The sequence below is a fragment of the Oncorhynchus tshawytscha genome, linkage group LG01, assembly GCF_018296145.1.
Source record: "Oncorhynchus tshawytscha isolate Ot180627B linkage group LG01, Otsh_v2.0, whole genome shotgun sequence".
In the NCBI taxonomy this organism is placed as follows: domain Eukaryota; kingdom Metazoa; phylum Chordata; class Actinopteri; order Salmoniformes; family Salmonidae; genus Oncorhynchus; species Oncorhynchus tshawytscha.
The window spans coordinates 66,716,425-66,735,915 of NC_056429.1; the positions used below are offsets into that span (position 1 = coordinate 66,716,425).

General features: G+C 42.7%; 1 pseudogene; it reads right to left on the reverse strand.

Annotated features, from left to right (window-relative positions):
• Positions 1–246: 246 nt before the first annotated feature.
• LOC112260912 overlaps positions 247–19,491 on the reverse strand; it is a 37,944-nt pseudogene continuing 18,699 nt past the window's right edge.

Consider the following 19,491-nt stretch of genomic DNA (forward strand, 5'->3'; position numbering starts at 1 on the left):
CAATGGTCAATGTCACTACCAGGCATGTTAGATTTGAGAAAAGCAGATGTTCACTTTGAGCGACACAATGCTTAACTATTGCATACAACTCTCTAATGGGGAATAACTCCAGAACGGGGACATGACGTAGTGCCAGGACAGTGGGTGATGGTAAAAAAATATATGACAGAGACATTAGGGCTAAAATGGGAAGGTAATTATCAAGTTTTGCTGATAACGAGGTCCACAGTAAAAGTCCAGGGAAAATCACAATGGATACATGTCGATCATTTCAAGGTTGTCCATTTTGATGACAAAGCGGAGCCTGGAGAATAAAGAGCTGATTGATTAGCAATTAGGACTCAATCTTGGGTGAAGAAGCATAGTAAGGTGATCAGAACCTGATAAGCTTCTATGTTGTATACTGCAGTCGTCATATTAGGGATTTCTAGGTGAAATCTAAAAAATAAAAAAAAATCTTGAAAATCGGGACATGATTACTTAGGGAAATCTATGTGAAATATGAATATCTCTTGAAACCAGGACCTTCACTGTTTTCTTTCCTTCGTTACAGGTCATGAGAATCTATCATCTGAGGCTGCAGCAATATCCCTTGACTGTACCTGAAACGGTAAAAGATCCCTGGTGAAGTGCAACCAGTGGAAGGGAAGAAGATTGACTGTACCTGAAACGATAAAAGATCCCTGGTGAAGTGCAACCAGTGGAAGGGAAGAAGATTGACTGTACCTGAAACGATAAAAGATCCCTGGTGAAGTGCAACCAGTGGAAGGGAAGAAATTGATTGAAACGATAAAAGATCCCTGTACCAGTGGAAGGGAAGAAGATTGACTGTACCTGAAACGATAAAAGATCCCTGGTGAAGTGCAACCAGTGGAAGGGAAGAAGATTGACTGTACCTGAAACGGCAAAAGATCCCTGGTGAAGTGCAACCAGTGGAAGGGAAGAAGATTGACTGTACCTGAAACGGCAAAAGATCCCTGGTGAAGTGCAACCAGTGGAAGGGAAGAAGAATTCCTCACTACCGGCAGACTGTCAGAACATCATTTCTAATAGTTATCTATGTGGGACTGATACCAGTATGGAAGAGCTGGTCACTTTTAAAGGACTTTGTGAATGATTACCTTGACAATAGGACGATTGAATATTATTGTCTTGCAGACAAGTGAAAGATTTTTCTTGTGAGTTTCCTCCTAATACAGGATGTGGGTGGTGTTTCCATTTCTAACACAGAGATGCATCAGCAGGATGAGGGACACTCGGGCGTCAATACGTTTCTAGCTCCCTCTCTACACTATACCACAGTAGTCAAAGTAGTTGTTGGGTTTGTACATATGCACCATTCACATCAAGGGCAGGTACTCTCTCAGAACTTGTCTCAACTGCACCAGGATGGGTTTGTCAAAAGGTTGACTATAGGAGATATTTGTGCTACGGCGAGTTGGGCATCATCACACACTTTTGTGAGGTTTTAATCGCTTGGATGTCACTGCTCCCAGTTTAGCACACAGTGTGCTTACGTTTGGGACAGGGGAAAGTCACTAGGCAGCACGCCATCTGCACAATACCCAGACTGCCTCATCTGGCAGGGTCAGGTCTGGCTGGTGTGCCAAGGGCCATTTCATTTAGCATCCGTTGGGGTCGGCTTGGGGAGCGATTACATTTCCCCATAGTATGTTGTACCGAAGTTGACTGACATAAAAGGAACGTAGCATTATGACTATACTGTTTGGCCCCCTACCACCCGTTCCTGGGCTCAGTGAAGAGCGATATTAAATGAAAGGAATGAATCAGAGCCTCAAGCTTGTCATCTGTGGAAGACAGGGCTTCCAGCGAGGCATGGATTTCATTGGCCTTGTCAGGCGTGATTGCAGATCCTTCAACCAAAGCCTTGAGAGTGCAATTCCCCATAGTATGCTGTACCTTGTTTCCCTCCTTGAACAGTATTGTTAGTCTATGTTACAGTCTAAAATGTTTATTTTGTGTTTGGATATTGTTCTAAATTATATTGTTGGATATATATGAGAGTAAGAGGCAATGAGTGATGAGATGACTATAGTACCAGTCAGTGGACACGTCGATCTTGGCGATCTTGAAGTTTAGGTCAACAAACCCTCCCATGGGTCACGGTCACTTCCTGTGGCGAAGTGGAGCAGCTTCTTCTGCAGCTCCAAGGGGAAGGCCAGTACCACGTCCCAGAAATGGCTAAACACACACACAAACAGGTGGTGTCAATAAATAATTCCAGACAGGCAATGTAAAACACAGCCAATGTGACTATTATGTTATGGCAGCAAGTCAAGACCTACATTTAGACGGCTGTTGTAACATCACTCACGATTGCATGAAATTGAGAGTGAACTACACTCTTACAAAAAAGGGTCCCAAAAGGGTTCTACAGCTGTCCCCATAGAAGAACCCTTTTTTGGTTCCAGGTAGAACTCTTTTGGGATCCATGTAGAACCATCTGTGGAAAGGGTTCTACCTGGGACCAAAAGGGGTCCTTCAAATGGTTATCCTATGGGGACAGCCGAAGACCCCTTTTAGGTTCTAGATAGCTCATTTTCTTCTAAGAGTGTACAGCTCCTTGAGAAGTTGAGTTATGTTGCATCACACTGCATTGACTCATGTAATAGGAAAAGTGAATGCATAGACTTGTGTAATAGGAAAGGTCAACTGAAGAGCTATGCTAAGGTTGACTTTCAAATGAAAGCAAGTGATTGGTCCCCAAGGGGGAAGGGGAGGGAGTGCAGCTAGAGTAAAACAGGTCTGAAAGGGACCGGAAACGCATGCAGCTGTAAAGTGGCACAGGTTGGCAGAGATGAGTTATGGTGGGGCAACAACTGCACTGACTGGACAGTCGGCAGAGTGGAGGTAGTATAGAGTGAAAGTAGTACAGAGTGAAAGACCCTATAGCATAATGGGTCTGTCATAATGGCTTGTTGCTAAAGGCTTTGTAGTACTCCACGGTGTAACGCTCGTCCTCTTCTTCTGACGAGGAGTAAGAGAGATCGGACCAATTTGCAGAGTGGTAAGTGTCCATTTTAATATGTAAAACTGAACACTACAAAATACAAAATAACAAAGTGAAATAAACGAAACAGTCCCGTGTGGCACAAACACTAACACGGAACATAAACACCCACAACTCAAAAGTGAAACCAGGCTACTTAAGTATGATTCTCAATCAGGGACAACGATTGACAGCTGCCTCTGATTGAGAACCATACCAGGCCAAACACAGAAATCCCAAATCATAAAAAAAGGAACATAGACAACCCACCCAACTCATGCCCTGACCACACTAAACAAAGACATAACAACAGTACTAAGGTCAGAACGTGACAGTACCCCCTCCCAAAGGTGCGGACTATGGCCGCAAAACCTGAACCTATAGGGGAGGGTCTGGGTGGGTGTCTGTCCGCGGTGGCGGCTCTGGCGTGGGACGTGGACCCCACTCCAACATAGTCTTTCCCCGCCTCCTTAACCGCCTCCATGGCCTCCTTAGAGCGGCGACACTCGCCGTCGACTTCGTACTGGGGCCCGTAGCAATGGGTCCCAAATGGACAGGAGACTCCGGCAGCTCCGGGACAGACGGGAGACTCCGGCAGCTCCGGGACAGACGGGAGACTCCGGCAGCTCCGGGACAGACGGGAGACTCCGGCAGCTCCGGGACAGACGGGAGACTCCGGCAGCTCCGGGACAGACGGGAGACTCTGGCAGCTCCAGGACAGACGAGAGACTCTGGCAGCGCCGGGCAGACGGGAGACTCTGGCAGCGCCGGACAGACGGAAGCCTCTGGCAGCTTTGGGCAGGAGGAAGCCTCTGGCAGCTCTGGGCAGGAGGAAGACTCTGGCAGCGCTGGGCAGGAGGAAGACTCTGGCAGCACTGGACAGGCGGGGGCACCTGTATGGAGGAGACGGAGAGACAGCCTGGTGCGAGGGGCTGCCACCGGAGGGCTGGTGCATGGAGGTGGCACCGGATAGACCGGACCGTGAAGGCGCACTGGAGGTCTCGAGCACCTAGCCTGCCCAACCCTACCTGGCTGAATGCTCCCCGTAGCCAGACCAGTACGGCGAGCTGGAATAGCCCGCACTGGGCTGTGCTGGCGAACTGGAGACACCATGCGTAGAGCTGGTGCCATGTACCCTGGCCCGAGGAGACGCACTGGAGACCAGATGCACTGAGCCGGCTTCATGGCACCTGGCTCGATGCCCACTCTAGCCCGGCCGATACGAGGCGCTGCTATGTACCGCACCGGGCTATGCCTGCGTGCGCCTCACGGCATAACACGGTGCCTGCCCGGTCCCTCTCTTTCCACGGTCAGCACAGGGAGTTGGCGCAGGTCTCCTACCTGACTTCATCACACTCCCCGTGTGCCCCCTCCAATAAATTTTTGGGGCTGCCTCTTGGGCTTCCAACCGCGCTGCCTCCTCATACCACCGCCTCTTGGCTTTCTCTGCCTCCAGCTCTGCCTTGGGGCGGCGATACTCTCCAGCCTGTGCCCATGGTCCCTTGCCGTCCAGAATCTCCTCCCATGTCCAGGAGTCCTGAGATCGCTGTTGCTGCCCGTTACCACGCTTCTTGGTCCTTTGGTGGTGGGTGATTCTGTACCGCTCGTCCTCTTCTTCTGACGAGGAGTAAGAGAGATCGGACCAATTTGCAGAGTGGTAAGTGTCCATTTTAATATGTAAAACTGAACACTACAAAATACAAAATTACAAAGTGAAACAAACGAAACAGTCCCGTGTGGCACAAACACAGAAAATAATTACCCACAACTAAAAAGTGAAACCAGGCTACCTAAGTATGGTTCTAAATCAGGGACAACAATTGACAGCTGCCTCTGATTGAGAACCATACCAGGCCAAACACAGAAATCCCAAATCATAGAAAAATGAACATAGACAACCCACCCAACTCAAGCCCTGACCATACTAAACAAAGACATAACAACAGAACTAAGGTCAGAAAGTCACACGGCATGGTGAGGGGAGGATCTGGGGATGTTTGCCAGGTGAAAGATTGAAAAATACTGAACAGTTGTATAGATTAGGTGCACTGGGAGTTTTATGTGCATGACACTCACCATACTGTGAGGTCAGATTTGCTGTAGCCCTCATACTGAGCTGCTTTCTGCAGGGCGCTCATGCCCAGCTCTGGAGTCCCACATACCAGGATTTCCACCTCCTCAAGTCTCAGCAGCTGCATAACCACAACACAAGGTGTGCCTAGGGCTGTTACTGGGAACTTATCACCTCCACACCGGCAGTCCGGTGTCATGACCACAGTCAAATTCCAGTGATGATTGAGTCGTGGTAAATAGGCTTCTCCAAAATAGTTCTCTGATGCCTTTGATGGTCATTAGTAGCATACCAAACTTGCCAGTTGCTAATGGCCATTACTCAGCGCTCTATTGTCCCTCTAATCACTCTGACATCAATGCAAATAGTTTCGAAAATCAAATGAAACACTTAATGAGAGCTCTGGCATTGAGTTTTAGTGAAATCGAATAACCTGTTGCACTGCGACAGCCAGCTCCTCATAGCTGGTTGATGCATGGAATGAAATAAGTGTTCCAGTTGCTGAACATTTCTATAGGCTATGCAATCGCGTAAGAAAACTGAGTTTTGATGGACTCTATTAGAAATCGGATGATCCGTTCAGCTTTCTTATCACTAGGCCTTCTGTATTTATTTATCAACTTACCTAATATTAAGCACATTGCTTCGCTTTACAACTGGGGTAGCCTACCTTGCTGGCATGAAAATGAACCATGGGAAAAGTGTCCTCCATTTGCTATTCAAGTGCATATGATCTTTTTTTTTTTACCATGCCCCTGTTTCAGACAGGTGCATGATAATGGCCCATTCTATATTAAAACTAATTTTGCACATATTATTTAGTATATGCCAATTTGTAAATCGGGAGGTACTGGAACAAAAAGTGAGCTGGAGTGGGGTGACCTGGTGAGCTCTGAGGTACAAGAACGCATGAGAAATAAAATCACCTTAAAAGGCGCTGCATGGTCATTCCGACGTCTGCATTGGCCATGCGTGCAGCATTTATGGTGATACGGCCTCTGCAGTAAGTGCATTCAGCAGAGCTGTTGTGAAGGAAGTTGTCAAGGAAGTGAGTTTGTGTTTATACAGGACCTCCCGCCACCACCTACCGTCAACCAATCATGTCAATGCGGAGCTATACGGAGCCTTCCGCATTGTTACAAAATTTGGGGGGCACACAGATGCGGTATGGAGCTTAATTTGGCCTTTACGTGCCTCCGGAGGATATGTTAGTGTCACACCCTCCATAAATTGGCTCTTATATTAAAGCATCGCATGCATATCATTGCAGTAGGGTTGGGGAAAATGTTTTGTAGCCTAGGATCTGGAAAAAAAATCATTTTCTAAACGCATGCAATTCTAAGTACATGACTGGAGACTGGCAGAATATACAGGCTACTTTGACACTGACAAACTGAGAATCTGAGATCAATAAAAAGGCCCTTGTCTTGAATCCATCAACAGCCTAGGCCTAGCATTGTGGAGACCCACATATTATAGGCTACAATATGAGGAGGAAATTATAGTCCTAAACATGCTTTTCAGTTTCACTGACTCGACCAATGATATGCTCACTCACCGGAGATGGCCGAAACATTTGTGCCAAAAGCCTATCTCACTCAATATTTGGAAGTTGATCAGATATTTTGGTAGCCTACAGCATACAGATTACTGTCTTCTCTTTCCAGCAGGAGCCATTTGCTTTCCAACCTTTGTTTTCAGCGATTTTATTTGAAATATTGCCAAAGGCCTGTATTGTCTACACGCTGTTCACTGACAGATTTGCCGCATGTTCCCGACTGTATGTATGTGTGAATATATATGGAATACCAGTCAAAAGTTTGGACACACCTACTCATTCAAGGGTTTTTCTTTATGTTTACTTTTTTCTACATTGTAGAGTAATAGAGAAGACATCAAAACTATTAAATAATACATATGGAATCATGTACAGTACGAAACAAAAAAGTGTTAAACAAATCTAAATATATTTCATATTTTAGATGCTCCAAAGTAGCCATCCTTTGCCTTGATGACAGCTGTGCACACACTTGGCATTCTTTCAACCAGCTTCACCTGGAATGTTTTTCCAACAGTCTTGTTTCAGTCCAACTTATCCCAAACCATCTTCCAACAGTCTTGAAGTTATTCCCACATATGCTGAGCACTTGTTGGCTGCATTTCCTTCACTCTGTGGTCCAACTCATCCCAAACCATCTCAATTGGGTTGAGGTCGGGTGATTGTGGAGGCCAGGTCATCTGATGCAGCACTCCATCACTCTCCTTCTTGGTCAAATAGCCCTTACACAGCCTGGAGGTGTGTTGGGACATTGATCTGTTGAAAAATAAATGATAGTCCCACTAAGTGCAAACCAGATGGGATGGCGTATCTGCATAATGCCATGGTAGTCATGCTGGTTTAGTGTGCCTTGAATTCAAAATAAATCACTGACAGTGTCAACAGCAAAGCACCCCCACACAATAACACCTCTTCCTCCATGCGTCACGTTGGGAACAACACTTGCGGAGATCATCCATTCCCCTACTCTGCGTCTCACAAAGACACAGCGGTTGGAACCAATAATCTCAAATTTGAACTCATCAGACCAAGGACAGATTTCCCCTGGTCTAATGTCCATTGCTCATGTTTCTTGGCCCAAGCAAGTCTCTTCTTATTATTGGTGTCCTTTAGTAGTGGTTTCTTTGCAGCAGTTCAACCATGAAGGCCTGTTAAATGTATGCCTACCACGCTGCACCTTGGTCCAATCCCTCTCTAAACGATCGTGACACATCAGCACATACACTGAGTATACAAAATATTGGGAAAACCTTCCTAATATTGAGTTGCACCCCTTTTTGCCCTCAGAACAGACTCAATTCGTTCTCAATCTGTTACTCAGAACTGCATGAGTTCTAAACCTGTATCAGAATGTTAAAGTTATAAACGTGTATCAGAATTTTCAAGTTATAAACCTGTATCAGAATGTTCAAGTTATAAACCTGTTTCAGAATGTTCAAGTTATAAACCCATATCAGAATGTTCATCTGGATATTTTCTGTCCACAGTGACGTGAATAACTCTTATTGTACTTTACATACCGAAAGACCTCAAAGAACCTGAGAGCCGAGCTGACTTTTACCCCACCCCCCACAGAACGCAGAGAGAAGACCTGACTCACCATCATAGCGTCTGATGCACACACACTATGGAAGCCATGATAGAAGGCTGCAAACTGCTTGTAAATGGACGTGTTCAGTAGGAAATCAGTGTACAGCTGAACATATTCTGCAGAGAAAGAAAATAATTTAATAAACCACTCACGCCCACAAATAGAGGAGACATATACTCAAACACAAAGAGGAGCCTTGTGACATAACATGTAGAACAGAAAAAGACACACTAAGGGGAATTAGATTTAAGTGAATGGCACATCTCTGTTTTTTGAACAGAAATCTAGTCCTGGAGGTTCAAAGCTTGATTTCATTGTATCATGTTTTAAATAGACAACCATGACCATTTGATTCATTGAATAAGCTGTGTTAGAGATGGGATGGAACAAAACAAAGCACATCCTGTGGCCCCTGTATGTTTACCTCTCATATTTTAGCCTACTAAAATGATAGTAAATGATAGTCCCACTAAGTGCAAACCAGATGGGATGGTGTATCTGCATAATGCCGTGGTATTCATGCTCGTTTAGTGTGCCTTGAATTCTAAAAAAATCACTGACAGTGTCACCAGCAAAGCACCCCCACACAATAACACCTCTACCTCCATGCTTCACGGTGGGAACTACACTTGCGGAGATCATCCGTTCTGTTTGTTGACTAGGATCTTGTCACCTCCAGGTTTCAGGTTATAGGACTTGACCACGCCAAGCTCCTCTTGGAAAACCTAGATACAATCACACACTCATTATCTTTACAAAAAGAGAGTGAATTTCCTGTGAAAGGCCAAAGCTTATATAAGTTAATGGTCAACATTCACTTACGGTAAACATGTGGGCTTAAAAATAGCCTACTGTAATCAGTAACCAGGGGTATAGATAATGTATTTGTTCTGGTGTTTAACTCAGCGGGTAAGTGAAGGATATAGCATATATAAGCTGTTTTTTAGAGGAGTAATGGATGATGGTGTGTGTGAACTGAATACGGTTCAGTGAGTATACTGAACCTCTGCCTCAATAAGAGTGAAAGACACTTCACCCAGTAAGATGGTGAAAGACCATGAGACCATGACCTGGGCCTTGACTCAGAGGCCAAAATGCACATTACAAAGATCTTTAACTCAGTATCATAAAAGTTCAGAGGTGTGACAACTTAACTCATGACAAGTGGTGATAGATCAATAAAAGAGTGCTGACTGAATTTGACCTCATACATTCTTACCTTACTAATGCAGACAAGGCATAGAAATGTAAATAAAGACACTCCCAGGCTGTCTAAAATCACAATAATGACATATTCACAGTCAGTTGATTAGTTATTGTTGTTCCAATACTGAGATTAAGGTTCACATCCAATGATGAAAATCAAGGCCTCGACCAGGTAAGAGTTCAGAACTCTTAGACGTTGCCTACGGAAAGCATTCACACCCCTTGACTTTTTCCACATGATGTTATTACAAAGTGGGATTAAAATGGATTTAGTTGGAATTATTTATTAATGGGAATTAAAACACTAATATGTTTTGATTAGATAGGTATTCAACCTTCTGAGTCAATTCATGTTAGAATCAGATTTGGCAGTGATTACAACTGTGTCTTTCTGGGTAAGTATCTAAGAACTTTGCACACCTGAATTGTACAATATTTTCCCATTTATTATTTTTAAAGTTTTCCAAGTTCTGTCAAGTTGGTTGCTGATCGTTGCTAGACAAAAAAATGCAATTCTTGCTATAGATTTTCAAGCCGATTTAAGTCAAAACTGTAACTAGGTCACTCTGGAACATTCAATGTTGTCTTAGTAAGTAACTCCAGTATATATTTGGCCTTGCGTTTTAGGTTATTGTCCTGCTGAAAGGTGGATTTGTCTCCCAGTGTCTGTTGGAAAGCAGACTGAACCAGGCTTTCCTCTGGGACACTGCCTGTGCTTAGCTCTATTCATTTTTTTATCCTAAAAAACTCCCTAGTTCTTGCCAATGACAAGCATACCTATAACATGATGCAGCCATCAATACGCTTGAAAATATGAAGAGTGAAACCCAGTAGTGTTGTGTTGGACTTGCCCCAAACATAATGCTTTGTATTCAGGACGAAAAATACATTTCTTTGCCACATTTTTTGCAGTATTACTTTAGTGCCTCATTGCAAGCAGGATGCATGTTTTGGAATATTTTTTATTCTGTACAGGCTTCCTTCTTTTCACTGTCATTTAGGTCTGCATTGTGGAGTAACTACAATGGTGTTGATCCGTCCTCAGCTTTCTCCTATCACAGCCATTTAACTGTAACTACCTTGAAATCTCCATATATTTACAATTCCCTTATCCAAATGGATTATTAATTTACCTAGTTCTTATTAATAGCTCTAATCAAGTTGTAAATTACAGTGCTTGGAGAATGGTGTTATTTCTAACTGAAAGTAGATGCTTTTTCCACTTGGAACTGGTATGTTCGATAGACCTTACTCACGGTTTCCTCATGTATAAAGGTGGTGGAACTATTTGGGAATTAAGTCAAGTACAGAATATGGTGTATCTGTAGACACCTCTGCCACACCTTAATTCATTAGATCTACACCCCAAACTAATCGCGGGTGAAGAGCATGCTATTCTCATGCTTAAATTCAAAGTCAGAATACGCATGGCGAGAAAAGTGCATAAAAAGGTAATTATGTTCCATTTACGCATGCATAACTCAGGTTGGAATCGGACCCCTGGTGCACTGTTGCCCTTGCACAGGTAATAAATAGGAAAGGAGATCAAATCAAATCACATTTTACATCTACAGGTGTAGATTTTACAGTGAAATGCTTACTTAAAAGCCCTAAATAACTTCTTAGAGCTAGGGTCTATTTTCCTGACTGACTGACGTGCCCAAAGTAAACTGCCTATTACTCAGGCCCAGAAGCCAGGATATGCATATAATTGGTAGCATTGGATAGTGTTACTCAGGCCCAGAAGCCAGGATATGCATATAATTGGTAGCATTTGATAGAAAACACATGGAAGCTTCTAGAAATGTTAAAATAATGTCTTAGACTATAACACAATTGATATGGCAGGTGAAATTCCAAAGAAAAACCAAACAGATTTTTTTTGTTGAGCTCCCAGGTTCTTATAATGGAAAGCTATGGGTTCTATGTAATTCCAGCTCCCAGAATGCAATTCCTATGGCTTCCATTAGATGTCAACAGTCTTTGTTCATTGTTTCAGGCTTGTTTCTTCAAAAACAAACAAGAATTTGGGGTTTTTGTACAAAGACTCCCAGTTCAAAATCAGTCTGTTGGCACGCACTTACTAACTAATTTTACTTTTACAACTGAACATACTTCTTTCTGTTTGAAATATTATAGTTTATTTACATTTTAGGATACCTGAGGATTAAATAGAAATGTAGTTTGACTTGTTTGAACAAAGTTTAGTGGTAGCTTTTTGGACTCCTTTGTCTGCATGTTGAATGAGTGGATTACTGAAATTGATGGCGCCAACTAAACAGACTTTTTGGGATATAAAGAAGGATTTTATAACAACAACCAATCATGTTGTAGCTGGGACCCTTGGGATTGCAAGCAGAGGAAGATTTTCAAAGTAAGTGATTTATTTAAATCGCTATTTGTGATTTTATGAAGCCTGTGCTGTTTGAAAAATATTTTGATGTGGGGTGCCATCTTCAAACAGTTGCATGGTATGCTTTCGCTAAAAAGCCTATTGTAAATCGGACAACGCAGTTAGATTAACAAGAATTTAACCTTTTAAATTATATAAGATACGTGTATGTTCATGAATGTTTAATATTACGATTATCTATTTGAATTGCGCGCCCTCCAATTTCACCAGATGTTGTCGACTGGTGTCCCGCTGGCGGGACGCCTATTTAACAACAATACAGTTCAAGAAATTGAATTAAGAAAATATTTACTAAATAAACTGAGGTAAAAAAAAATAACCTGGAAGGTCAGCTAGAAGTCTTCCTCGAATTGCCCTTATAGCTGAGCAGCTCTCCAAGCCCATTTGCCAGGTTCAGAAATGGAAAATACTGTATGTCACTTTTATTGCTTACTGTCAACAGAATGCACACGGGTGATATACTACTATGTGTGCCTGCATGAATGTGCGCATTATGTTACCAAGCTTCTGTTTGAAAGCTGATCATCTGTGTCTGGAGAAATGTGTATTCAGCAAACCATTCAACCATTCAACACAATTGACTTTTCAGATGGGACTGTACTGCAAACAACTTTTAACCGTCTTCTTATTCAGCCCAACTGCAAATTAATTACATAAGGTGAGGGCACGATTTCTGATCGGTCGTACAGTGTCATGGCTGTGCCTGCCTGTCACACCCCAAGAGAGCCAGTGCAGAATTACTGTGGCACTTAGAGTATGCCAGGCCCGCCAACCTGCTTCATTGAAGCCACAGTGTTATTAACATGTTTTTTTTAGGACAGATAGGGGAGAGAAAAATGCCTCACTCTTATGTAACTATGAACAAAGCCAAAATATACATTTAAAAAAGAGGCAGGAATCTGGCACAGTTTAACAATTAAAACAAAACTCTTATACCAACAAAAAAAACAATGTCAGCAATGGTGACCTGAGAGTTGATTCACATTGGACAGATTGAATGTAAATGTTAATTCATTCAGAGGACTTTCAGAGGTTGGATCCAGTCCAGAGGAAAACGTTTGGGAGTAAAGACAGAAAGCTGAATGGTTGGTCCCCCTGCTGGTTAACTGGGGTATTGTGATCCTCACTTTAACCCCCTAAAACCCACACTGGTCTGCAGGCTAATTTACCTATTCTAATGAGGATGCCTATCCTCAGAGAAAGTGTATTACACTAAATGATGTGCTTGAGATGAAGCAATCGTAGAAGACGAACTGGAATAACCTGATGCAGGTCGCCCAGCGTAGTGGTTGCCATGCTGGCAGGAGTATTCTGGTCACTTGGCACGATGTGTGGAGCCAAGAGCTTGCTGTAGCAGTATGGAGGGAACTAGATGTCCAGGCAAATGCTGTTGTACACAGCGAGACCCATGAGCTGACGCACAGAGGTAAGGACAATACACTGATTCACAGACAGTTTAGACCATTTTAGGTGATTGGTTTTTACCAAAGCAGGACCAGTGTCAAAAATCTATTATCCTGAGCCATCTAACAATGCCCAGACAATATATGAAATCACTGCACATAACTCAGTGAAAATGAATATATTAGGGCAACACAATAACACAGGAAATTTTAACATAATGTACGGTACCATACAACTGTGAATGTTTGGGCTAATGCCCAGTAAACACACAGAGGCTGTGTTTCTGCACAGTGTTTCTGAACTACACCAGGACAGAGCAAATTACTATATTGTGTTACTGTGTGTGTTCGGTCTACATCAGCCACCGCCCCTTTCCTACAAAACCCAGTTGGTGAACAGAACATTTAGTCCTTAATTCTCTACACACACACACACACACACACACACACACACACACACACACACACACACACACACACACACACACACACACACACACACACACACACACACACACACACACACACACACACAGGCACTCACACGCACACTCATGCATGCACACAGACACAAGCAGTACTGCATGCAACCTTGCACGCACACACAGACGGAACATTTTCCCAGCTGTCTAGTCTCCATATGGTCTCCGTATGAGGGAGCCACTTTGGCTGCATTTCATAGGAATAGCACACAGATCCCTTTATAATGTGTAACTGCAGGTAGAGTGGGTGCCTTGATTCAAGAGTACAAACACATAAGTACACATGCATGCAAACTGCTCAGACACACACAACGCTCTAACGAACACACACACACACACACACACACGTTGAAAGACCATTGGAAATTAAACAGGGTTTCTGTAGCGAAGGGAATACACCACCACCTACTACACAACTCAATGTCATTGATTATTTCCATGGTTGATTCTTGGCCTTACATAAGAATCAGATTCTCACTTTACAATGTTAGGCAACACAAAGGGAAGGAGCTTCACACGTCTTTCTTGTACATACATAATAGTAATATAATATATAATACATAATATATAATACATAATAGTAGGCTATAGGGAACATGCTGTATCACACATAAATGTGCTGTATCATGTGCTTTGAGAGAGTGGTACAGTCCCGTGCCAAGCTATATCAGTACAGGAGCTGACAGACTGACTTCTTGACATTGCGTCTCTGAACCCAGGGCAATCAGAGAGGTAATGCCAGGACAACCGGCTGCCTTCAACTGTCTCTATATTTCTCTCCCTCTCACTTTCTCTCTCCGTCCAAATATCTCTCCTCTGAATCTCTCCTTGTTCTTGTAGTCTCATTTTGCAACGTGTCTCTATCGAGCTCATTGGAAGTGATTTAAAAATATATATATATTTAACTTTGATTTAACTAGGCATGTCAGTTAAGAACAAATTATTATTTACAATGACGGCCAAACCCGAATGACGCTGGGCCAATTTTGCGCCGCCCTATGGGACTCCCAATCATGGCCGGTTGTGATACAGCCCGGATTTGAACCAGGGTGTCTGTAGCGACGCCTCAAGCACTGAGATGCAGTGCGTTAGAAAGCAGGCTCAATTTCCTCACAACACTATTGCAACGTGTACAAATTCCAAGCAACATGCACAAAGTAAGAACGGCATGCTGCGTGCACAGTCTCTGCACTGTGCAAAACGTAACTGTAACATAACACAGAGCTTTGACAAGCCCCAGCTCACCTGCAGGTAGGAATAAACTGGATATGATCAACTTCCTAATGTAGTAATACATCACTCCCTTGAAACACACACAAGGGAAAACTTATTCACTCTATTTATTTACCACCTTCTATTGCCATCTCTTGAAAACACACTCATGTAATGTACTTTAATTAAATGACACCCTATGGCAGTTAATGAACAGAGGTGATGCACTAAAGAAAACACTATAAACTGGACAAGATGTTGACAGAATGCTATTCAGAGGGCTGAGAGGTCAACTCACTCAAAATGTTTGATATGATTCCAACTAAGGAGGTGAAAGTTTCAAAATCTTTCCTACTTCCCCAGAGTCAGATGAACTTATGGATACCTTTTTTATGTCTCTGCGTGCAGTTTGAAAGAAGTTGCTAACTAGTGTTAGAGCAATGACTGGAAGTCTATAGGAGCTGTTCCCATAACCTTCCAGTCATTGTGCTAATGCCAGTTAGCAATGGCTTGCAAAACTACCTTCAACTTCCTTGAAATTGCAAGCAGAGACATAAAAATGGTATAAGGGGCTTAAATGACAAAATTGTACACTATCCTTTTACATTTCCACCAGGTACAACAAGAAAAGGACAGGTTCCAGCATTCCTAGGGAGTTTTTCCTAGCAACTGTGCTTCTGTATCTGCATTGCTTGTTTTGGGGGGTTTTAGGCTGGGCATCTGTAAAGCACTTTGTGAAAACTGCTGATTTTAAAAAGGGCTTCATAAAATACATTTGATTGATTGATTGTGACATCCCACTAGAAGGCAGATGCACACCGGGCCGACCAATCGCAGCACAGTGGTTTCTGTGTTGGCGCTGCGGTCACTCGTGATCAGTCCTAACAGCACTAAATACACACCCATGGATTACATTTTTTGTATCGACAGTAAGTCTTCTTCAGGCAGTGCAACCAGGTAGACAGGTAGATCAAGTCGAGAGGACAACCCTATAAATGAATGTATTGTTATACGAGGACATAGTTTGTAAGTCATGAGTACTCCAGGAAAGGCTTTACAGACAAAGGACTATCAACAGGCTGTTTACAATGTTACCTAAATATGCTACGTTAACTAAAAAACAAGAGTCAGATTAATGGACTTAACCTAGATAGAATCTAGCTCGTAGATAAATAGGAAGGTACAGTTGGTCAAGTGAGGACAAAAGGCTTTGTTGGTATGCCGTGTACCGGGGTATTTGGAAATAGCCACAGGATGGTTTTTCAATACAGTCAGTACTGCTGAATCTATTTATTTTAAGTTTTGTAATACATTTGAATATTTGTATCTACTTTTTAAGTAAATACCAGCAGTGAACTTGTGCAATATGTTAGGAGATAAAGAAGATCGTGTTTCATTTCACCTGTCACATCATTTTTCATTATGAAGATTACCAGTAGTCCCCAGTCACATGGTATGTGTTTACAAGCACACAACGAGGAAAGAACATAGCCTTGTGAGTCACTCACTGTTGTGCAGCACGTGCCAGGTGATCTAGTTACATTATGTAATTCACAACAAAATGTTTGCCAGCAAGATACACTAAAATATCAAAAGTATGTGGACACCCCTTTAAATGAGTGGATTCAGCTATTTCAGCCACACCCCTTGTTGACAGGAGTATAAAATCATCAGGCACACAGCCATGCAATCTCCATAGACACACATTGGCAGTAGAATGGCCCTTACTGCAGAGCTCAGTGACTTTCAAGGTGGCACCGTCACAGGATGCCACCTTTCCAACAAGTCAGTTGGTCAGATTTCTGCCCTGCTAGCACTGCCCCAGTCACCTGTAAGTGCTGTTATTGTGAAGTGGGAACGTCTAGGAGCAACAACAGCTCAGCCACGAAATGGTAGGTCACACAAGCTCACAGAACGGGACCGCCGAGTGCTGCAGCGTGTAGAAATTGTCTGTCTTAGGTTGCAACACTCACTACCAAGTTCCAAACTGCCTCTGGAAGCAACGTCAGCACAATAACTGTTTGTCGGGAGCTTCATGAAATAGGTTTCCATGGCCGAGAAGCCTCACACAAGCCTAGCATCACCATGCGCGATGCCAAGCATCGGCTGAAGTGGAAACGCCCATTCCTGTTTCAGCATGACAATGCCCCAATGCTCAAAGCGAGGTCCATACAGAAATGTTTTGTCTAGATCGGTGTGGAAAAACTTGACTGGCCTGCACAGAGCCCTGACCTTAACCCCATCGAACACCTTTGGGATGAATTGGAACGCAGACTGCGAGCCAGGCCTAATCGTCCAATATCAGTGCCTGCCCTCACTAATGCTCTTGAGGCTGAATAGAAGCATGTCCCCAGAGCAATGTTCCAACATCTAGTGGAAAGCCTTCCTAGAAGAGTGGAGGCTATGATATCAGAAAAGGGGGCAGCAACTCCATATTAATGCCTATGATTTTGGAATTAGATGTTCGACTAGCAGGTGTCCTCATACTTTTGGCCATGTAGTGTGTCATAACTATTACGTTAACTCTGTAAAAATTGCTAAGTGCTCTGTAGTTGTGCATTTGGTTTGCTAATCACTCAGTGACAATAGCAACTTCATTAAATAGTACAACAAATCAGTCTCGATGTCAACAGTGAAGAGGCGACTCCGGGATGCTGGCCTTCCAGGCAGAGTTCCTCTGTCCAGTGTCTGTGTTGTTTTGCCCATCTTAATCTTTTCTTTTTATTGGCCAGTCTGAGTTATGGCTTTTTCTTTACAACTCTGCCTAGAAGGCCAGCATCCCGGAGTCACCATTTCACTGTTGATGCTGAGACTGGTGTTTTGCGGGTATATTTAATGAAGCTGCTAGTTGAGGACTTGTTTCTCAAACTAGACACTCTAATGTACTTGTCCTCTTGCTCAGTTGTACATCGGGGCCTCCCAATTCTCTTTCTATTCTGGTTAGAGCCAGTTGGCTCTGTTCTGTGAAGGGAGTAGTACACAGCGTTGTACCAGATCTTCAGTTTCTTGGCAATTTCTCGCATGGAATAGCCTTTCTTTCTCAGAACAAGAATAGACTGACGAGTTTCAGAAGAAAGGTCTTTGTTTCTGGCCATTTTGAGCCTGTAATCGAATCCACAAATGCTGATGCTCCAGATACTCAACTGGTCTAAAGAAGGCCAGTTGTATTGCTTCTTTAACCAAAACAACAGTTTTCAGCTGTGCTAACATAATTGCAAAAGGGTTTTCTAATGATCAATTAGATTTTTTAAATTATAAATTTGGATTAGCTAACACAACGTGCCATTGGAACACAGGAGATATGGTTGCTGATAATGGGCCTCTGTACACCTATGTAGATATTCCATAAAAAATTAGCCGTTTCCAGGTACAATAGTCATCTATAACGTTAACAATGTTTACACTGTATTTCTGATCAATTTGATGTTATTTTATTGGACAAAAAAATTTGCTTTTCTTTCAAAAACAAGGAAATGTCTAAGTGACCCCAAACTTTTGAACCGTAGTCTATGTATGTATGTATGTATGTATGTATGTATGTATGTATGTATGTATGTATGTATGTATGTATGTATGTATGTATGTATGTATGTATGTATGTGTGTGTATGTATGTGTGTATATATACAGTGTGTATGTATGTGATTGTATGTATATTTTTTTTACTACTCTATGGATATAATTATTGTTTGGATAACCTTATTTACTATTATGTGTTGATTTTTACCTTACATTTTTTCACTCTTTATGCGATGCACACTGCAGATAACACCGGAAGAAGAATTATCACTGAATTACCACAGTGAATTATTGGATTGTTTGTGTCAATTAATCCCATAAGTGATGGGTTGCCAATTGGCGATTTGACACAAATAAATGTTTCATTCATTCATTGTAGGAAGGGGTAAAGTGACTATGCATAGATAATAAACAGCAAGTAGCAGCAGTGTAAAAACAAAGGGAGATGAATTGTTCAGCAGTCGTATGGCTTGTGGGTAGAAGCTGTTAAGGTGCCTTTTGGACCTAGACTTGGCGCTCAGATACCGCTTACCATGTGGTAGCAGAGAGATCAATCTGACTTGGGTGACTGAAGTCTTTGATCACTTTTGGGGCCTTCCTCTGACACAGTGTCATGTTGGTATGAATGGTGTCATGTTGGTATGAATGATTCGGGAGACAGGCGCAGGAATGTATAATAGTTTTTTACATTACACCCAATTACGGCGTGCCGTGTAAAGGAACGGGGACAAAAACTAAACAAACACGTAACAAAACACAACCCAAACAAAAGAGTGAGGAGTACCTGAAATAAATAACACACGGGCACAATGATTAACACACGGGATGAGACCCGTAATCATCTGCGTATTCACAAGTGCAAAAAGCCATAAACACACAGCACAGATACGCACACGCACCAATGGACATTGTAACAATAATCGAACTCCAATGGAAACCAAAGGGCACATATATACAAATACTAATCTGTGGGAATAGGGGACAGGTGTGCGTGATGAAAGTTTCGGAGGGATCCGTGACACACCGC